The 21,623-nt window shown below is 45.0% G+C and overlaps 1 long non-coding RNA gene across 1 annotated transcript in view; it reads left to right on the forward strand.

Moving 5' to 3' along the window:
* Window positions 1-215: 215 nt before the first annotated feature.
* LOC137334973 (uncharacterized) overlaps window positions 216-21,623 on the forward strand; it is a 31,657-nt gene continuing 10,249 nt past the window's right edge. The window contains exons 1-2 of the long non-coding RNA XR_010966298.1: window positions 216-296; window positions 433-598. This is a non-coding gene — a long non-coding RNA (uncharacterized lncRNA). The remainder of the gene's footprint in view (window positions 297-432; window positions 599-21,623) is intronic.

A 21,623-nucleotide genomic window follows, 5' to 3' on the forward strand; every position in this document is an offset into this window, starting at 1 on the left:
TACAGCCGAACTGGATAGCAGAATCTGCCACACTGCATCAATTCATTCAATAACTCATAATGACTTGCTCGGCATTTCTTGCTTGCAAATTATCCTCCGTTTCATTGCTGGCCCTCTGACGAAATGGTGAACTGTCACTCATGAGCAGTCAGCCCTTCTTCAAGTATCAGATGTGTTACTTCCTCACTCGTGACTAGTGACTCATTCTCTGTTCCCAAGCCGATTAAGATTCTCCAAAGTGTCTGTGAATAAGCTGGTGCCGGCTTCAAGTGGTGTGGATGGTGCAGTGGGCTCAGGTGATGGTTACTGTTCCTTAGGATTGTATTGATCCTTCTGGGCTTAGGGCTTTGTAAAAAAAGATGTCACAGGATGAGCACATGACATTGCTAAGCATATTGTTGCTACCCTGACAGGATATGCTATGTGTTGCAGGGAAGCAGAGACGTTGATTTTAAGCTGACAAAAGTCACAATCATTGCCACAGTGAATGTGTGTGACTATCATTGCACAAACCAGGAGCACTTCTACAAACTTCAGCATCCTCAGGCCCTGTATGGCCTCCCAGCCTACGATGTCCATCAAAGCTTCCTTAAAGAGGGTAAGGAACTTTATTTGCTGCATGCTACAAACATTCCTGTCCTGGTGGTGCCTGCTGACAGCTGCACAATAGGAAATGTTGTAGAGTCAAGGCAAAGACTTGGTTGAAGATCAGCCATGATCTGATTGAATGGCAGAGCAGGCTCGAGGGGCCTACTCCTACTCCTATTTCTTATGTTCTTATGAAAGCTGCACAGCAGTATTTATATTGATAGACATAGTAGAGTAAAGTCTGACTTGGTATCTGTAGTCATAAAAAGAGCGTCTATTTTAAGATTATTACAGCTTTTTCAGTACTTTTCTCATGAAAACGACTTGATGACATTTGCATAAGATAAAAATGGGCCGTATTACACCTCACCCAATTTTCCTTCAATCGAAAGGATCTTCAGGCAGTGTGTAAAATAAGCAGCTGATTCACTAAAGCCAGGTTTCCACCTGGCAATGAAAGTTAATATCTACCCCAACAACTTTTACAAACTGAAACGTATATCCTTTATTCTCTGCCACACTGGTTAGCATAGCCAGGTTTAACTGTTAACTCTGATCATTGTAAATAGCTTGCTGGAGAATGTATAGGATGCCCACTATGTGGCCAATTTCCCTGCCATATTTTCTGTCTGAGTGCTGGAAGGGTGCAATGCATGCAAAATGTGCTATGCTTACCCAGGCAAAGATGTGACCAAATTTACATGGCATCATTTGGCCTGCGCCTATTGTATGTGCGAGCAGATTTTCCTGACCTATGCCCTTGGTCTAAGCCCATTTCCTGGACTCTGCCCCCACAGAAGCCAGATAAATCCCTGGGCAATGTAAACCTGGCAAAACAGGTCTCCGTCCTTTTTTTTCTGACCTTTGTGCCTAAGGGAGGGCAGTTTCCCAGAGACAAAGGTTAGAAAAATAGGTTTCGATGTTTTCTATGAATTTGGAAGGTGGAGAATATTCATAGTGCTAGATCCAGATTTATTTACAAATAAAACGATTGACAGAAGCAGAAACATAAGCAAAATTCTGTAAGACATAAAAATAAGAACTGGCAGCAGTCCACAAGGGCTTAATGTACCCTTGTTAAATGTTAGACTTTCTGCGGTTAAATTTGAACAACTGAGTGAATGCCGTTTTCAGTGGGGTCGGTTTTAAGTTTTGGGCAGTCGACCGGCAGAGTGGGTCAGTGAACCGTGGTCCCATCTGACTATTCAGGCTACAAAAAATCCCATGACACTTTTCGAAGAAGTACAGAGCAATTGTTCTGGCCAACATCTACCTCTCAACCAATACCACTAAAACAGGCTGACTGATCATTATCTCATTGCTGTCTGTGGGATCTTGCTGTGTGCAAATTGGCTGCTGCCTTTGCCCATATAAGAACAGTGACTACACTTCCAAAGCAATTCATTAGCTGCAAAGCACTTTGGGATGTCCTGAGGACTTGGAAGGCTTGGAAGGTTCTTTCTTTACATCTTGCTGCTATCAGCACTCAAACTTGTGCACTACACTACTGGATTGATCCAGTGTATGTGTTTTTTATCATCTAATAATAAGGAGGTTTGATGGTTAAAGTGTTGTTGCAGGTCCACTCTGATTGGCCGTTTAGTTGTAAATAAGTTGTAATAAACTTGACCATCAAGAAAATGAATGGAGGGAAGTGATGCGTCATAAAAGGGAGAAACAATTCATGAGGAATATATAAATTAAGAATAGTAATTTTACTTTAGTATCAGAGGGATAAATTAAACATAAAGGGGTCAAAGCGCTATTGTGAGTTGAAAACTCCAGTCAGTTCTCCTGACAGCTCATATTTAAATCTAATTTAATGCTTCATCAATGCACTATAAGTAAATTAACCCATAATCACACATTTTAACAGCCTTCATTAACCGTGTCTTGATTATTTATAAATCAACATTCTGGCCCTGAAATTCCCAGAATTCCTCAGAAATACAGGAGATCCAGTTCCGGGAGTTTCCTCATTGACTTATAAGGGGCAGAACTTCCATCCATCCCTTCCAAGACAAATGAAGGGCTGGGACCAGGACTTCTTAAGCCAGGAGTTCCCATTCCTGCTCCACCTGAAGTTGCAATGGCAGACAGAAGACCCAATTCGGTGAGGTGTACCGGCCTCCATAACGGTGCACATGGGCCTCACCAGTGGGTCCAGATCAGGCAGCGGCCTGGACCGCCCGAAGAGGAAGTCATTTAAAAAAAAGTCATGGATCGGCGCCATCGCTCAGAGACTGATCCCAGAATTGCAGCCTGTGGAATTTTGGGACTTCCGTTTCTTCCATGATTTTGTGAATTTTCAGTGTAACACATTTAAATAACCTGACCATAATCTGCAATTTATAACTTAGTGTTCTTTCTTTGTCTTTCTGTGTTTGATATAACATAATTTCATAAATGTTGAAATTGCTGCCCTGCTATACTCTTAACATAACATGATACCATATTACTATTACGTCCTATCGATGCACATTACACAAAGCTTAGGGTAATAGTCACCTATATTCTCATGCCTGAAGCCCTAACCTTGGGGTTCGGGTCTCAGGTCTCAAGAGCTGGAACTGATGACTTGCTTGGTTAGATCTAGAGTAAAAGAAAATGAGCTCTTGAAATTCATATCCAATTATATTATTGCTGCTTTTTATCCCAGAAGACTGTGCTTGAAGACAGCAAAAAATTCCCCTCCAAAGAACCATAGAAAAGATACAGCACAGAAGGGGGCAATTCAGCCCATCGTGTCCAAGCCGGCTCGAACCAGGTGCCCATTCTAATCCCACTTTCCAGCACCCGGTCCGTAGCCCTGCAGCTTACACCACTTTAGGTGCAGGTCCAGGTACTTTTTAAAAGAGTTGAGGGTCCCTGCCTCTACCACCAATTCGGGCAGCGAATTCCATACACCCACCACCCTCTGGGTAAAAATGTTTTTCCTCATGTCCCCTCTAATCCTTCCGTCAATCAGCTTAAATCTATGTCCTCTAGTTCTTGAACTCTCCGCTAGGGAAACAGGTACTTCCTGCCTACTCTATCTGGGCCCCTCATAATTTTGTGCACTTCAATCAAGTCTCCCCTCAGCCTCCTCTGCTCCAAGGAAAACAACCCCAGCCTATCCAATCTCTCCTCGTAGCTGCAATTTTCAAGCGCTGGCAACATTCTTGTAAATCTTCTCTGCACTCTCTCCACAGCAATTACGTCCTTCCTGTAATGTGGTGACCAGAACTGCGCACAATACTCCAGCTGTGGCCTTACCAGCGTTTTATACAGTTCCATCATTACATCCCTGTTTTTGTATTCTATACCTCAGCTAATAGTGGAGAGCATTCCGTATGCCTTCTTCACAACCTTATCTACCTGTACTGCCACCTTCAGGGACCTGTGCACATGCACTCCAAGGTCTCTCACTTCCTGTACTCCTCTCAATATATTCCTTTTTACTGCATATTCCCTTTTACTGTTTGCTCTCCCTAAGTGCATTACCTCACACTTCTCCGGGTTGAACTCCATTTGTCACTTTTCCGCCCACTCCACCAACCCATTGATATCTTCTTGGAGTCCACAGCAATCCTCTTCACTATGAACTACATGGCCAATTTTTGTGTTGTCTGCAATCTGTTATCTGTTAATCAAGAATTGCCAGAAACCCTTGCACAAGTTACTTCCATCAGTGCTAGCTTTTTAAAAGTTCTATTGCCATTGTTATCACCAGAAGTAAAACTACTTCTAGGAATAGTGAAGCATTTTGGCCTGAAGCAATTAAGGCTCATTAGGGGAAGCTTATTCATTGTCCCTTTCAGTGCCCATCTTTTCTCTTTAATTACCTGCACTCGGTGTACCATAGTGCACAATAGATGATTCAAGTCATTAGTGAGAAAACCATTAGTTTGGAATATGAATTGACCTCGTTTTAACAAGAATTTAAATGACTCTGAAAGCTTGAAAATCACATTTTTTCCACTATTAACATTCACACTCTGTTGAGCCATTATGTACAGAAAGAGTGAATATCATTATCACAACTCTTTTTTTAATATTGAAGCAAAGTATTTTTGGCGTTGAAATTTAAAGTAGGGGCAGAAGGTTGAAAATAGCAGGGGGAGCTTAGTGAATGGGAACTGATTGAATGGAGTAAAAGTCCTTGATAGTCTGAATGTAACAGCTTAAGAGTGGAATAGCTGCTACTGCACTGTAACGGAAATAATGTGATAACACGCAGCTCATAGAAGGGTATTATGGCCCCGACATTTACTCGGGGCTGTGAAGAGAGTGGGGGGGGGAGGATTTCCAGGTGGGAAACCCGGAAGTGGGTTTCCTGGACATCCTGCAGAATTTAACTGCAGGATGTCTTTTAAATTTTCTTAACAGGTTGACAGGCTGGCTGCTTGTTGGGCGGGAAAGCAGCCGGGAAGCGAATGCCAAGCGATCGCCACAAGGAAATGCTGGAGGGCTGGTAAATGATATAATTAAATTTATACAGTTAGGGGTTGGGGGTCAGACATCGTGGGTGTCTCGGACATCGCAGAAGTGTGTCGGACATCAGGGGTGGGGGGGGGTGGTCAGATATTGCGGGGGGTGGAGGTCGATCAATTGCAGGGCTCTGATCGTGGCAGGTAAGCTTGTTGGGCCTGGAGGAAACACTCCTGCTCCTCCTGGTCCACAAGCAGTGCAATAAAAGCATTTACCTCATGGATCCTGCCGTTCTTGCCTCTGTTTCATTGGCAAGATTCACGAGCCTTGGGAAACCCATGCTGGAGGTGTTAAATTTGAAGGTCTGTTAAAAACAATTAAAAAAGACCTAATTAACGTCTCAAAATGACATTAATTGCTCCGATAACTACTCGCCCGCCTGCACTAATTGGGGATCCTACTCCGGTGAGTAGGTTACTTGCAGGCATCCAAATACACCTCTGTTAAACCCGGAAGTGGGCACATTGTAGTCGGGTTGCGGTCGTGCTAGAAATTTCATTTATTTTAACTTCCCACCCGTCTCCAACCCACCTATTCTTGGGGGTTAAAATTCCCCCTTATGTGTTTTCCTTTTAAGTTTGGTCCCAATGTTAACTGTGCATTGCATTTGATGTATAATTATTGCTTATTGCCCAGTTAATTAATCGTTCACAGATTTATTATTAGCCATATATGGGGAGGGTGATTTCCAATCTTGCCAACAACAGCCTAGATGGCCATTAAACCTAGCAGAAAACTAGGTGATAAGATGAAACTGCAATGTTTTTCCTTTTTTTGAACTGCAGTTTGTTTTCTGCCCTCAAAAAAGGAGTGAAATTGGTGGCAATTTTTTTTCTGAAAATTCTGTTATTGATTAACAAGGACCTTGTTAATGAGCTTTCAGAGAAAGATATGGCAATTTTCTGCTGAGCGAAATTAAAATGACCAGATGGCAATTAGCTCACCCACTCAAATGCAGTTAACTCAATTATGGAGAATTTTTTCATAACAGATTTTGCTGCATTAGTCACATTAGCCGGTTTAGTGTTGCCTGCAGTGGGAAGAGGCTGCCTGGCAGCGCAGGCCCCACCTGAGACTGAGAACCCATTGCATCAACTACCATCGAGCTTTTAAACTGAGTTGCTTACCAGCACTTTGGTCAGCTTAGCAGTGCTTGCTTCAGGGTCACTTTAAGTAGATGGGCAGTGTGCTGCTTGGCTGTATATTTCATTCCTTCTCTCACGTTTCGGATATTTAAATTAATTATTATAAGTACAAAGAAGGCCAGAACTTTTGTACCTGATTTGACTCTAATTCATCCTAATTCCTTCTCCGTCATTTCTCTGTTTCTTTCTCAATCCTTAAATCTCATTGGTTAAGGAGATAGACTGTTGGTCCTGTCATTCACCAAGGGCCCAGATGACCCGTTGACCTCACCACACCCTTATCAGTTCACACTTCCAGCAATTTGTGGCGCAAAAGTTTTTCGAGCTGAAGGGTGAGGGGAAAAGTTTAACTAACGGGGCACGCCAAAGATATGCCCCACTCCAGCAAATTCTGGACCATTAGATTAAACATATATTTAAAGAAAACATTGCCACAGTGGGTAATGTGTTGCATTAGAGGGAACGCTAGACAAATGATTTATTGCTGTGCAGAAATAATTTTTAAAGATGTCCAATTATTATTTTATATTTGAGAAGGAGCTGCCGCACAGAGTGTTTTGATTCCATGGAAGTCAATGGAGAAGCAAATTAGGCAGGGTCTATAACAGACAACTAATCCGCTACCATCTGCTTTCCACAACTGCTGAAAGTTAAAATCTACCCTATCAAGATGTACCCTTTCCTTTAAAATCTTCAGAATTCCAGTGCCAATAAAGTAAACTACATTAACATCCTTACACTGTGATGACCTCCAAATTCTGATATTTACTGTCAAAATGAGGGGAAACTGAAGTCTGGATCCTCTCCATCAACACTGCTGTCTTCCCTGGTTTCTACAAGCGCTAAGGATCATCCAAACCTCTCATTCTGTGATGGTAAATATTCATCAATTTTGAAAAAATTGGAGGAAAAGTTTTCAATCATTAGAGGAGCAGGTCTGAGATCTCTGCAGCACTTTCGACAGTTGACATGGTAGAAAATATGATCACGATGCTGGGCTGAAAGATGAAAAATAAAACCTCATAAGCATCAAAAAGAATAATCGCTGGAGTATAGCAATCATAATTTTGGAAAATGGGTTGACATAATAATCTTGCATCTATAGGATTAAGTGAAGGTTTTGAGGCATGGTGAGGGGTCAGACAATCAGATTTCTGGGAAGATTCCCACTGAATGACACCAAACTGGGAGTCGTGGCAAATGACGATTATCAATGTGCACAAATCCAAGCGATCGAGAGAAACTGAGACTGTGGGCAGAGAAATTGCTGATTATAGGAAGGATGTGAAGTTATGCAGGGACAGGGACTCACTGAGCTAGGAGTCCAAGCTCCTCAGGCTCATTCCAGGATGGCATCTCAGTGGAGGCTGTTACTCTGAGTGAGAAAAGGCATACACACCACCACATGGGAATAAGTGGGCTCCACCAGTCAGCTCCTGGCCAGATAAGAATGGCAAAAAATGTTTGTACAATTTTGCCAGATCGTCCTCCAAGGAAATTCCTGGCAATTATTTTTATGAATGATTGGGAAGATGGAATCATGGTATAAAAATGCATGCCTTCAGCTGTTTCAGCTTGAGAGCCAAAGATATACTTACACAATCAGTGCTTTGTAGATTACTGCAGTCAGCAGAGAGAATGCTGAGGTTGAATGCTGAAAAGGAGCTGGAGGGCAGAGAGGAGATGGGCACTACTTCACTCCTGATTCTGGATCTCACAAAATGATCTTTTCATGTCTTTTCCTTTTGTGGGTTGTAATTATTATTGAAAATAAAATTAGGGTGTACCTTTTGAAAATCTATTCTATAAGTGCAAATAACCAAATCTGTAGCATTAGCACAGATATCAGATCCCTTTTTGAATCCCATCATTGTTTCACCAGCCTTGCTGGTAGTCTGCTCTTACATGTTTATCGCTCTTATACTTAAAATATTTTGCCTGAATTTCCTTTATCACCCTTAATTTGAAACTATGACCCCTTATTCTTGAATTCTGTACATTGCATAAAAATGTATCTGACTCCACATTTATCAGACTTTTATATTCTCTTTTAAAAAGAGGAAAGTCCTAGGGCAGTTAATCTCTCTTCATAACTCTTGTCCTTTTAGTTTTGGAAATAATCTAGTAGCCCTCCTTTGTACACCCTCCAATAACACCATATCCTTTCTTACATAGGGAGACCTAAAGCTCTAGATGTGGACTCACTAAGGGCAGATACAATATCAAAATCACCTCTCTGAACCTATAAGTTACATCCCTATGCTTCCATCTCAACATTCTGTTCACTTTTATATTTGCCTGTGATGACTTTGGTGACCTGTTGTGACTCCTCAAGCACAGTTCCATTTACAACAACTTGCCTTTATAATGCGCATTTAACGTAGTAAAATGCTCCACAGGAGCGTAATCAGACAAAAATTGACACTGAGCCAAATAAGGAGAAATTAGGACAGGTGACCAAAAGCTTCATAAAAGAGGTAGGTTTTAAGCAGCATGTTAAAGGGCAGGTGGGGAGGCGGAGACAATTAGGGAGGGAATTCCAGAGCTTAGTAGATAATTCACATCATTCTTTCTCCTGCCGAGTCACATAACTTCACAGCCTTAGTATAATCGTCCATTTCTCTGCCCACAGTTTCAGTTTCTCTTGATCCTTTGGATTTGTGCACATTGATAATTGTCATTTGCCACAACTCCCAGTTTGGTGTCATCTGTAAATGTTTATACCATGATTTCGTCTTCCTAATCATTTATAAAAATAATTGCTGAGAATTTTCTTGAAGGACGATCTGGTAAAATTGTCCAAACATTTTTTGCCATTCTTACCTGGCCAGGAGCTGACTGGTGGAGCTCACTTATTCCCTTGTGGTGGTGTGTATGCCTTTGCTCACTCAGAGCACCGGCCTCCACTGAGACGTCGCTCTAGAGTGAGCCTGAGGAGCTTGGACTCCTAGCTCAGTGAGTCCCTGTCCCTTGCTTCAAACCCTGGCCATCTTTTGTGTTGTAATGGGAAAACAAAGGTTCCACCCCTTACAAGGCATCCAGGAAACTCGTGAAGACAATGGAGACCTGTCACAACTGGGTCGCTACCATTTTCCTGGCAGTTCCGTCGGTCTCCTGCTGGAGTTTATGGCAGGAGATCAGCTGAGCACCTGAGGAATTTTGGGACCTTGCTGTCTTTTTGCTCCCCATTCTTGCTGCCCAGGTGGATGGTAAGGGCTGGCCTCTCATGATGGAAAGTTGTGCAGCATGCAGCAGACGATCTCACATCTGGATATCCGCACAAGACTGCAATGCAAAGCTCTTTCCAATTGGTCCAGGCAGCGGAAGCGTTGCTTGAGCACGCCGACTGTCTGCCTGATGATGTTTCAGGTAGGAACATGGCTCTCCTTATAGACCACCTCTGCAGATGTGCTTGGGTTCTTGGAACATGTGGCATCTCCACATTTTGAGCACCAAATATAAATGTAACAATCATAGAATGGTTAAGCACAGAAAGAGGCCATTCGGCCCGTTGAACCCATGCTGGCTCTCTGCAAGAGCAATCCAGCTAGTCCCACTCCCCCGCCCTTTTCTCCGTAGCCCTGCAAATTTTCTCCCTTCAAGGACTTATCCAATTCCCTTTTGAAAGCCACGATTGAATCTGTCTCCAACACCCTTTCAGGCAGTGCATTCCAGATCATAACAACTTGCTGCACAGAAATGTTTTTCCTCCTGTCGCCTTTGGTTCTTTTGCCAATCACTTTAAATTTGGATCCTCTGGTTTTCGACCCTTCTGCCAATGGGAGCAGTTTCTCTCTATCTACTCTGTCTAGACCCCTCATGATTTTGTATACCTCTATCAAATCTCCTCTCAACCTTCTCTGCTCTAAGGAGAATAACCCCAGCTTCTCCAGTCTATGCGCGTAGCTGAAGTCCCTTATCCTTGGAACCGTTCCAGTAAATCTCTTCTGCACCCTCTCTAAGGCCTTCACGTCTTTCCTAAAGTGCAGTGCCCAGAATTGGACACAATGCTCCAGTTGTGGCCGAACCAGTGCTTTATAAAGGTTCATCATAACTTCCTTGCTTTTGTACTCTATGCCTCCATTTATAAATGTAAGGAATCTTACAACACCAGGTTATAGTCCAACAAATTTATTTTAAAATCACAAGCTTTCGGAGATTATCTCCTTCGTCAGATGATTGAATGAAAAGGTTCTCAAATCACATATCTTATACGATGTTGGGACAGCATCACACCAATCAAAAGGTGTCGTTGTTATTCAAACAGGCCAGTCACGGAGAACAGCACGTCCCAGTACACTCGATATACATTGTGTCTTTTACACAGGCAGGCAGAAAGAAACTTAAAATGGCAGAGAGAGAGAGAGAGAGAGAATTTTAAAAAACATATAAATTTTTTCCCCCTTTTTGCTGGTGGGGTTACGTGTAGCGTGACATGAACCCAAGATCCCGGTTGAGGCCGTCCTCATGGGTGCGGAACTTGGCTATCAACTTCTGCTCGACGATTTTGCGTTGTCGTGTGTCTCGAAGGCCGCCTTGGAGAACGCTTACCCGAAGATCGGTGGCTGAATGTCCTTGACTGCTAAAGTGTTCCCCGACTGGGAGGGAACCCTCCTGTTTGGCGATTGTTGCGCGGTGTCCGTTCATCCGTTGTCGCAGCGTCTGCATGGTCTCGCCAATGTACCATGCTCCGGGGCATCCTTTCCTGCAACGTATGAGGTAAACAACGTTGGCCGAGTCACAGGAGTATGAACCATGTACCTGGTGGGTGGTGTCCTCTCGTGTGATGGTGGTATCCGTGTCGATGATCTGGCATGTCTTGCAGAGGTTGCCGTGGCAGGGTTGTGTGGTGTCGTGGACGCTGTTCTCATGAAAACTGGGTAACTTGCTGCGAACGATGGTCTGTTTGAGGTTGGGTGGCTGTTTAAAGGCGAGCAGTGGAGGCGTGGGGATGGCCTTAGCGAGGTGTTCGTCGTCATCGATGACATGTTGAAGGCTGCGGAGAACATGGTGTAGTTTCTCCGCTCCAGGGAAGTACTGGACGACGAAGGGTACTCTGTTGGTTGCGTCCCGTGTCTATTTATAAAGCCCAGTATCCCGTCTGCTTTTTTAACCGCTTTCTTAACCTGCCCTGCCACATTCAATGACATGTGCACATACACCCCCAGGTCTCTCTTTTCCTGCACCCCATTTAGAATTATACCCTTTAGCTTTTATTGCCTGTCTTCCTTCTTCCTTCCAAAATGTTTCACTTCACACTTCTCTGCGTTAAATTTCATCTGCCATGTGTTTGCCCATTCCACCAGCCTGTCTATGTCCTCTTGAAGTCTATCACTATCCTCCTCACTGTTTACTACACTTCCAAGTTTTGTGTCATCTGTAAATTTTGAAATTGTGCCCTGTACACCCAAGTCCAAGTCATTAATATATATCAAGAAAAGCAGTGGTCCTAATACCGGCCCCTGGGGAACACCTCTGTACACCTCCCTCCAGTCTGAAAAACGGCCATTCACCAATACTCTCTGTTTCCTGTCATTTAGCCAATTTCGTATCCATGATGCCACTGTCCCTTTTATTCCATGGGCTTCAACTTTACTGACAAGCCTGTTATGCAGCACTTTATCAAATGCCTTTTGAAAGTCCATTTACACCACATCAACCGCATTGCCCTCATCAACCCTCTCTGTTACCTCATCAAAAAACTCATTCAAGTTAGTTAAACACGATTTGCCTTTAACAAATCCACGCTGGCTTTCCTTAATTAATCCACACTTGTCCAAGGGACTGTTAATTTTGTCCCGGATTATTGTTTCTAAAAGCTTCCGCACCACTAACTGGCCTGGAGTTGCTCGGTTTATCCTTACACCATTTTTTGAACAAGGGTGTAACATTGCAATTCTCCAGTCCTCTGGAACCACCCCCGTATTTAAGAATGATTGGAAGATCATGGCCAGTGTCTCTGCAATTTCTACCCTTACTTCCCTCAGCAACCTAGGATGCATCCCATCTGGACCTGGTGACTCATCTATTTTAAGTACAGTCAGCCTTTCTAGAACCTCCTCTTTATCAATTTTTAGCCCATCCAGTACCTCAACTACCTCCTTTTTTACTGAGACTCTGGCAACATATTCTCCCTTTGTAAAGACAGATGTATAGTACTCATTTAGAACCTTAGCCATGCCCTCTGCCTCCATGAGTAGGTCTCCTTTTTGGTCCCTAATGGTCCCCACCTCACCTCTTACTACCCATTTACTATTTCTATGCCTATAGAAGACTTTTGGATTCCCTTTTATGTTAGCTGCCAATCTATTCTCATGCTCTCTCTTTGCCCCTCTTAGTTTCTTTTTCACTCTGAACTTTCTATATTCAGCCTGGTATTATCAACCTGACATCTGTCATATGCCCCGTTTTTCTGCTTCATCTTACTCTCTATCTCTTTCATAAGAACATAAGAACATAAGAAATAGGAGCAGGAGTAGGCCATAAAGCCGCTCGAGCCTGCTCCGCCATTCAATCAGATCATGGCTGATCTCCGATCTCAACTCCACTTTCCTGCCTGATCCACATATACATTGATTGCCCTAGAGTCCAAAATCTATCTATCTCAGCCTTGAATATATTCAATGAGTCAGCATCCACAGCCCTCTGAGGTAAAGAATTCCAAAGATTCACAATCCTCTGAGTGAAAAAATTCCTCTTCATCCAGGGAGCTCTGTCTTTGGTTGCCCTACCTTTTCCTCTCGTGGGAATTTACCTAGACTGTACCCAAGCCATCTCCTCTTTAAAGGCCGCCCATTGTCGATTACAGTTTTAACTGCCAATCTTTGATTCCAATTTATCTGGGCCAGATCCGTTCTCAACCCATTGAAAAGAGAGGGATAAGGGTTAGCTTTTAGTGGAAAGGGAGAGCAGAGAGAGAAGTGGCTGGTGAAAGCAGCTCCTCCAGCTTTGCCAGTCACCATGGCCATGACTCTCCCTCTGCCTGTGTTGGACAGCACATTTTCTTCCACGGGGGAAAGGATGTGCACGCAGGCTCAGCTTCCCAAGGTGGCAGCCTCCTGGCACATGTTATGCATGAACTTCTCTTGCAAAAAGGAAAGGAATGTGTTAGTGATAGTCTTGTGAGATGTTTAGTGAATGTGTCTGTCATGATAGAATAGTTGGTATGCAGTCTGTAGGATGTGAGATGTGGATAAGTGAGGGTTGCAATAATGGTGCGAGTGTGAGCATGAGGAGAAGGAGGTGAAGTGAAGTGTGGTGCCGTGATTGTAGGAGATTGAAGGAAGCAGGGCAGAGGAGTATTGTCAGTCGTGAGGCTGGCGGTGGTGGAGGTGTGAGCAGAGAGTGATAGAGCAGTGTTCTTACCTTGACAACTCTGATGAGGTCATTCAACTTTTTGTGGCATTGCAGCCATGTCCTGGGAGCTAAGCTCCTGGCATTGACCTCCACAGTGATCTCTTCCTGCTGGCAGCAGAGGTATTGCCCCTTGGGGGGATTTCTGCCCCTTGGGGGGAAAGCGATCTCCTTCCTTCCTTCTGTTGATACCCTGGTCCAGGGCTTTCAAATCTGAATTGTAGAAGCTGCGTGCCCTACTTTCAGAAGTGTTTCCCTGTTGTGTGCTGCAGGGTGCACCTCCCTTTAAGAGGTGTTGGTTGCCTTTAAGTGGCGTCAGTGTAGCCTGATTTCCTGCACCTCCAAACAAGCGTGCAGCCTTTGAATAGAGAAGGCAGTGCTGGCTGCACAGCTGAAACGTTGTAACGAGGCCCCAGCACCATTTTCATGTGGTCCCTGGGACCACGTAAACTGACATGTGCCTCACACATCCTGCCCCCTACACACCCGTTTTCAGACACGATTGAATCATAGAATGGTTACAACACAGAAGGAGGCCAATTGGCCCGTCGAGCCCGTGCCGGCTCTTTGCAAGATCAATCCAACTAGTCCCACTCCCCCGCCCTTTCCCCGTAGCCCTGCAATCTTTTTCCCTTCGAGTACTTATCCAATTCAAGTTCCAATTCAGTATTATGAAATACTGGATATATATACAGCTCAGAAAAATACATTGCACTGTTCTTCGTCTTCAACGAATTCGTGACGCATCTATAAATACAAACCAACAGGTAATAAATCTTAAAATTTGCACACAAGCAAAATGCACAACCACTGCAACACAGCAGAATTTTATATTGTTTTACAGAAAAGTTTGATGAAGTATGGAGCCTATTCACAATACTATACTGCCAATAGTTGCTACAAATTGCAGAACCACTCTGATCTGTTGCCAGGACTGCCACCCAGGCATAGAACACCATTAATATTCTCTGTTGTTTGTATATCTTGTAAGATTGCTTTACCAGAATATTGCGATATAACAATTGTTGATATAATCCTCAATAATAACTGTCCTCACTGGACATCCATACTTGGCCATATTCATGAACAGAAAGGGATTCCACTCCCTCAATGTACAGCTGGTGTGTGACCACAGGCAGTGCATCATGCAGGTGAATGCTCGCTATCCTGGCAGCAGTCATGATTTGTTCATTCTGTGGCAGTCCAGTGTTCCACCTGTATTTCAACCAGCACGGCGAGTCAAAGGCTGGCTACTGGGCGACAAGGATTATCCCCTCATGACATGGCTCATGACTCCAGTCAGGAACCCACGCACACCTGCACGGCAGGCCTACAACGAGAGCCATTTTGCCACACGGAACATCATAGAGCACACCATCGGCTTCCTCAAGCAATACTTCCGCTGCCTGGACTGCTCTGGAGGAGCCCTGCAATACTCAGCTGAGCGAATATCAAGATTTGTCATTGTATGTTGTACAACCTAGCCATTATGAGGAAACAGCCCTTGTCACCGCCTATCAGGCAAGATCCTGAAGATCATGAGCAAGAGGAGTAGGAAGAGGCTGAGGAGGAGGAAGTGCAATAGAATGTGGAGGAAGAGGAAAAGGAAGGGAGGTTACACCATAAACAGGCCCTGTCTGCCAGGGCTCTACATGATCAGATTATTAATGAGCGATACCAGTAACCTCAATGACACTTCCCCATTCACCAACAGTCCCACACTCCTTACCTTTCCTTTCCCACATGACCATCAAATCATCCTCCTTATGATTACACATTGGTTCCTCCCTCAACTCATCGCAGAAATAAAAACCACCAGTAAATGCAAAATCAAATCCACATTTATAAATTAACACATGAAATGATGCAAACAAAATGAGACACCCTTGTGCATTCTCTTAGTGCCTGTCACTCGTGTGCCTTTACCTTTCCAAGTGCTTCTACGAGGTGCTTCCCCTATGGCTGGAGCTTTGCAGGTGGAAGGCTGCTGACCGTCAATCGAGGAGATTGCAGACAGCCTTGGAGGACGACCTCGAGCAGCTCTAGGCCGAGAGGCCCGGCTTCAGACTGCACCATCTCAGCCTGGGCTGCAGCAGTCTGGGCCGGCTGACAGGTAACAGCAAAGGCACTGGCAGAGGGGCAGGTGTGGGAGCAGGAATGCTGTCATCCTGAGAGAGGACAGCAGGTTCGTGTTCCATGGAGCTGCTGCCACTCTCCCGGGGCGGCGTCTCAGCAATTCTGATGATCTGTTGGAGAACAGATTGCTGGACTGCTGTGACGCCCTGGAAGCCCCTTTCAACAGTGGTACCCAGGGCCACAATGGTAGCAGTCAGACCATTGATGGAAGCTGTGACGTCAGTCATCAGACGTTGCATCATTGTGGGTTCCACAGATGTGCTGATGGAGGTGACCACCCGTTCAATGCGGGAAAGGATAGGCTCCAAGCTCTGCGCAAAGCCCTGTGCCAAGTTGGAGCAGGACTCCTCCATGCTCCTTGACATTGTGCGGAGGCGAGCTGGCAGGCTTTCCAGTGCACCAAACATTTGGTTGTGTACGCCCATCAGCCTTCTTCTGTAGCCTGGGCTATCAAAGTCATCATCTGAATCCTCTACTGCTGAACTAGTGTGTGACCTCGCACTCCAGTGAACTGGCAGCTGCAGTATTCGTTCCCCCCGCTCTGGCCTCTGCGCATTTGTGCCCGGTGTCTCACCATGTGCAGATCCCTCCTCTAGCCTAGCCTCTAAACTATGCGCAGTGTCAGTCTCTGAGCTGGTGGCTGTGAGTATAAGATCGTGTGAAGGTATCTCTTCATCATCACTGTCTTCTTCCTTTGTCTCTTCTGACTGGGAAGTTTCCAGTTCTTGGGTATCTGAAATGACAAAGGATTGGGTTGTGGTGAGGGGAGAGGAGAAAGTAAGAAGTGCGTGCTTACACCATCTACAGCACGGGATTCAGAAAAGATTGTGGGATGAGGGAGAAGTGGGAAGAGAGAAGGAGGATTAGGTATACAGAGACCCTCATTATCGATCCCTCCAGCACGGTCAGTAGCCACGGCCTCAGCGATGGCCCTTCCCATGATGGCCAGCACTGTCTCCTCCATGGGAGTTAAAACGTGTAGGTATGCCTGTCTTCCTCCAGTTCCTTCTTGCTGCCTTCTGTTATGCGCCAACTTCTCCCGCAAGAAAGAGGAAAGTGTGTCAGTGAGTGTCCTGCACAATGTTTGGGTGATGTGGCTGTCATGGTTGAATAGCTGCCAGTGTGTGTGAACTGTGAGTTGTGAGTGTGAATCTTGCAACAATGATAATGTGTGCGGGTGAGGTAAAGCACCTGATTTGAACAGTTGAGTACTGATTGAAAGAGTTTGTTGGTAGGTGGGTGATGGGGGTGTAGTGCATTGAGCAGTGGATGAAACTAGTGGTGCAGTTGGTACGAAATGCCACCTGAAACTTGAACTTACTCACCTTGAGAACTCATGTTAAATAATTGAACTTCTTCCTGCACTGCATCCATGTACTTGGCGCTATGCTCCTGGCATTCACCTCCTCGGCTATTTCCTCCCACTGCCTCTTGAGCATATGTCTGGAAGACCTCCTGCGCCCCTGCGGATATAGGATATAGGATATAGGAGTGCAGCATAGATTTACTAGAATGATACCCGGACTTCAAGGGTTAAGTTACGAGGAGAGATTACACAAATTAGAGTTGTATTCTCTAGAGTTTCGAAGGTTAAGGGATGATCTGATCGAAGTTTATAAGATATTAAGGGGAACAGATAGGGTGGATAGAGAGAAACTATTTCCGCTGGTTGGGGATTCTAGGAGTAGGGGCACAGTCTAAAAATTAGAGCCAGACCTTTCAGGAGTGAGATTAGAAAACATTTCTACACACAAAGGGTTGTAGAAGTTTGGAACTCTCTTCCGCAAATGGCAATTGATACTAGCTCAATTGCTAAATTTAAATCTGAGATGGATAGCTTTTTGGCAACCAAAGGCATTAAGGGATATGGGCCAAAGGCAGGTATATGGAGTTAGATCACAGATCAGCCATGATCTTATCAAATGGCGGAGCAGGCATGAGGGGCTGAATGGCCTACTCCTGTTCCTATGTTCCTATGTTCTCTCCACCTCTTGCACCAAGACCTCCATTACATCATCAGAGAACCTTGGTGCACGGCCTCTTGCAGGCACAGCCATTCTTCAAAGCATCACAGCACTAAATCACTTCACAAACGACACCCACCACTTCCTGCAGCCACAATGCACTTCCCCTTTAAGAGGTGCAGGCTGCTTTTAAGACGTGCGAGCGATATTGGGGCCCCCTGCTGATGCGTGCTGCTTGTATCGCAATGACTGGGCGTGGGCTAATCCAATTTAACCCCGACTTTACCAGATTAGGCAAGGTAAGAGGGTACAGTAGTATAGAGAATATTGTACTGGAGTTCTTATGTTCATAATCCTACTATGTCAAGTTGGCTTACATAGGAATCAAGTCCCACACTGCATACTTGACACTTAATGCCCTTAGGACAACTAGGGATGGGCAAAAGATGTTGCTTTGCCAGTGATGCCCATATCCCGAGTGCAAATATAAAAAAGAGGAGTCAGCGACACCATCTGATATTACTCTGTACTAATCATGCCTGCCAATTATAATCAACTCCCCTCTTGCTGTGTTGAAGTGGTGGATTAGCTCACCATCAATGCCCATGAGTTTTCACAGTGCCTTTCACATCTCCAGTTTTCACCTGCAAGTGTTTCTTCACTCATATCATTACGTGCATTCATCGCACAAATGCCTCGCTTGGAACGTGATTACTTGTTGCAACTGTCATCACACTCAGTATGATCTGCATTATAACACCTGGGTGTTAACTGCATGTCACAGGGAGAAAAAGCCATTTTTACTTTTTGCATTCTTTCTTCAAAGACAAGACAGCCCATAACAAGCAGAAGAGACCTGTGATATGAGACGACACCCAAATTGCGACCTCTTACCCCTTGTGTGGAAGAAGCCATGAGGATCCTGTTGAGGGAGGTCATAGAGGGTTCTGGATATTGGCAAAGTAGGAGGCCATGGTGGAGAAATTCAATTTCAGCAGTAGCGCCAAATGGGTGGTAACAGATTGGCCGCTCATTATAGAGCCTGCCCCATTCTTCTTTCCAAATTTTTCTTTCTAATCTCTTCCTATTGCACCCTGCATTAATTGTCTACTGGAAATGACCCTGGAAAATGGAATGGGTGCAAAATTGGCAGGAATCCAGCACAGCAGATCCCTGCCCCCAATTCTCAATCCTTCTCTGCACATGAACTCCTCTATTTTTTGACAGGCTAACCTACAAGTTGCTCAAATTTTGCTCAATTTTGCAGATTTGCTAATCTATTTGAACTGTTCTAATTTAGATTTGATATTTGGTCAGCCTCATATCTTTATTTACTGCAACAGTATGGAATGTGAAGCAGAGGTTTTACAGTGTAAAACAAAGGCAAAGCCCACATGAAGAGCAACAATGGTTTTGCCAGAACCAATGGGCCTAAATGACCTCTTAATCAGAGTCAAAGCAATGTTATATGATGTAAAGACTTAAAATAAGAAAGCTTACAAGCTTTCTTATCTGAAAATACCTTCATGCAAAACTAAATCATACCACTTTACCATCAGATCAAATTGTATAAGTGCCTGGACACAGAAATCGCATGAATGTTAATACTCACAGCAAAATTAATCATCAGCAACAGAAAGAAATTTCACACATTCATAGTAGCACTGACAGCCTTAAACCTGTCATGAGAAAAGTAACACCACAAAATGATGACAGGGAAAAAAGATATATTAAAGCTAGCATTACAATCTCCAATGAACTTCATTTTACAGAAATAGTAAATATCTTTCAATCATCACCAGCCTCACAAGCCACTATCATGTAGAAAGAAGTAAAAAGACAATTTTTTAGATGACTTCTCCAAAGACAAATAAATAAATACAGCAATTTGTACGATGACAATCACCTCAAACAGTAACATAATACATATTACAGGAGTCCATCAAAAAAATCACAGTTCTAAAAGAGTCACTATTACAATAATGAAAACTTCATGTAGTGATCTCTTTCCTCCCCACAGAAGATTTTATTATGAATTTTACTTCCCACTAAACAAAAAATGTTCAAATTCAATATTGTCTTTTCGTAGGTTCAAATTCCAGAAAAAGCTAAAACATTTTCCTGTGTGCACTGAGTGTAGCAATATGGCAAATGTAATCTTTAGAAATAGGGTTACGTACAACAATGTTTATATCCCCTCAGCACAAGTGTAGTAGCCATTCTTAATTGTTACTTAGTGCAGCAAGAGCTCAAGAGAGAGGGAGGCCTGGAAATGCATGTGGCATAAGGTATGCACTATTTAAAGATCAAACTACTCAAGGCAGCAGTTACAGCACAATAGAAATATTTACCTGGACCTTATGATGGAACAGTGTATGAGGAGGCAGAAGCTCAACAAGGAGACTATGCCTTAAATCTGCCATTTGATCCACAAAGTACTGCAGGGACAGTCAACCATCAACTGCACTACCAAGTAAAGGTTATCATTCCCCTCAATTTGTATTCCACAGGAATCCTCCAGCATTTTCAATCAGTAACTATGTCATCTGCAGCTGCAATAGGAGCTAACTTAAGTTTGTTCTGCTACACACCTACATACATACACTTCACCAAGGATCACTAGCAGCTGAAGAAAGGTCTTCCTCACCTGGTGGCTGGTGCCCAAATTGTGAGAAATGTACCACAGACTAGTCAAACAACAGGCTGACATAGTTGTACTCACAGGATATATCATGTCAGCCAACATCCGAGACTCCACCATCATCACCACTGGTATCTTCTGTCACAGCAACAGGATAGCCCCACCAGAGATGGAGGGAGAGTGATATAGGGCTCGATTTTAGGGTCGGGATTCCTGCGGGTTTCCAGCGGGGGGGGCCCCGAAAATCCCGATATGAGGTCACGTGACCGGGTCGCGCCGCGATCCCGACCACTTCCGGGTTCCCCGACGACGTGCGGGGCTGCGTGCGCGGCCCCCGCTGGTGGGAATCCCGCAGGCAATTAAAGCCAGCGGGGTTCCACTTGAGAGTACTTACCTTGCTTGTTGAGGTCAGTTAATGAGCTGAATCAGCTGTCAAAAGAGGAAGTGTGGGATTTCACCTGCATCGCAGCGTGTTTCCCACACTGGGGGAAACAGTCTCTCTCCAACCAGGCGTGTTGCAGCCAGCAGCCTGTGGCAGGTGCCAAGGTGCACTCCACGGGGGAGAGCCCTCACCCACGCAGGAGGCCACCGCGTCACATAGGGCAACCCCTGGCCCCCACCACCCCCCGCCAAGCCAGAGGACAGACCGACACGAAACTGCAGCCCCAGTCCGAGGAACCACCCACCTACCCTGCACAACCCCTCAGACCAACACCTGCCAGTTGGGTGGTGTGTGGACACCCTCGCAGGACGAACAGCATGACCAGCCCCAGCAGCCTCGCAGTCCACGCCGTCCGCCGCAGAGACGTGGAGCCCCCCAACACGGTGTTGTTGCACGCCCACCAGCACAGCAGGAGGGAGGGCTACCGCAGAGAGAGACGCATCGCAGAGGGCACTACCCTCGCCACAGGGTCCACAGACTGAGGCGCAGCTCCCCGGACCTCTCCGAGCAGCAGTGCACACGGAGGCGCAGATTCGCTCGACATGTAGTCGTGGAGATCTGCAGGCTCTTTCATGCCGAGCGGCTCCTGGCTGGCCCCAGCACCAACTGCTTACCTGTCGCTGTCAAAGTCACCACTGCCCTCCACAACTTCTCCTCCGCATCCTTCCAGGGTGCAGCCGGCTACACCTCGGATGTCTCTCAGTGGTCTGCGCGGAAGAGCCCTGCAAATACACCTGCACCTACTCTGCAGTAACACGATGGGTGGCATCAGTGGTGGGTCCTCATAGTGATACCCAGGAGCGGGCATTATTGGACACAACAGACAGGATTCGCGGAGACATGGCAGTGGTGGTGCCAATATAATGTGTGCTGTTTGTTGCTCT

The sequence above is a fragment of the Heptranchias perlo genome, chromosome 1 (genome assembly GCF_035084215.1).
Source record: "Heptranchias perlo isolate sHepPer1 chromosome 1, sHepPer1.hap1, whole genome shotgun sequence".
NCBI classification, from domain to species: domain Eukaryota; kingdom Metazoa; phylum Chordata; class Chondrichthyes; order Hexanchiformes; family Hexanchidae; genus Heptranchias; species Heptranchias perlo.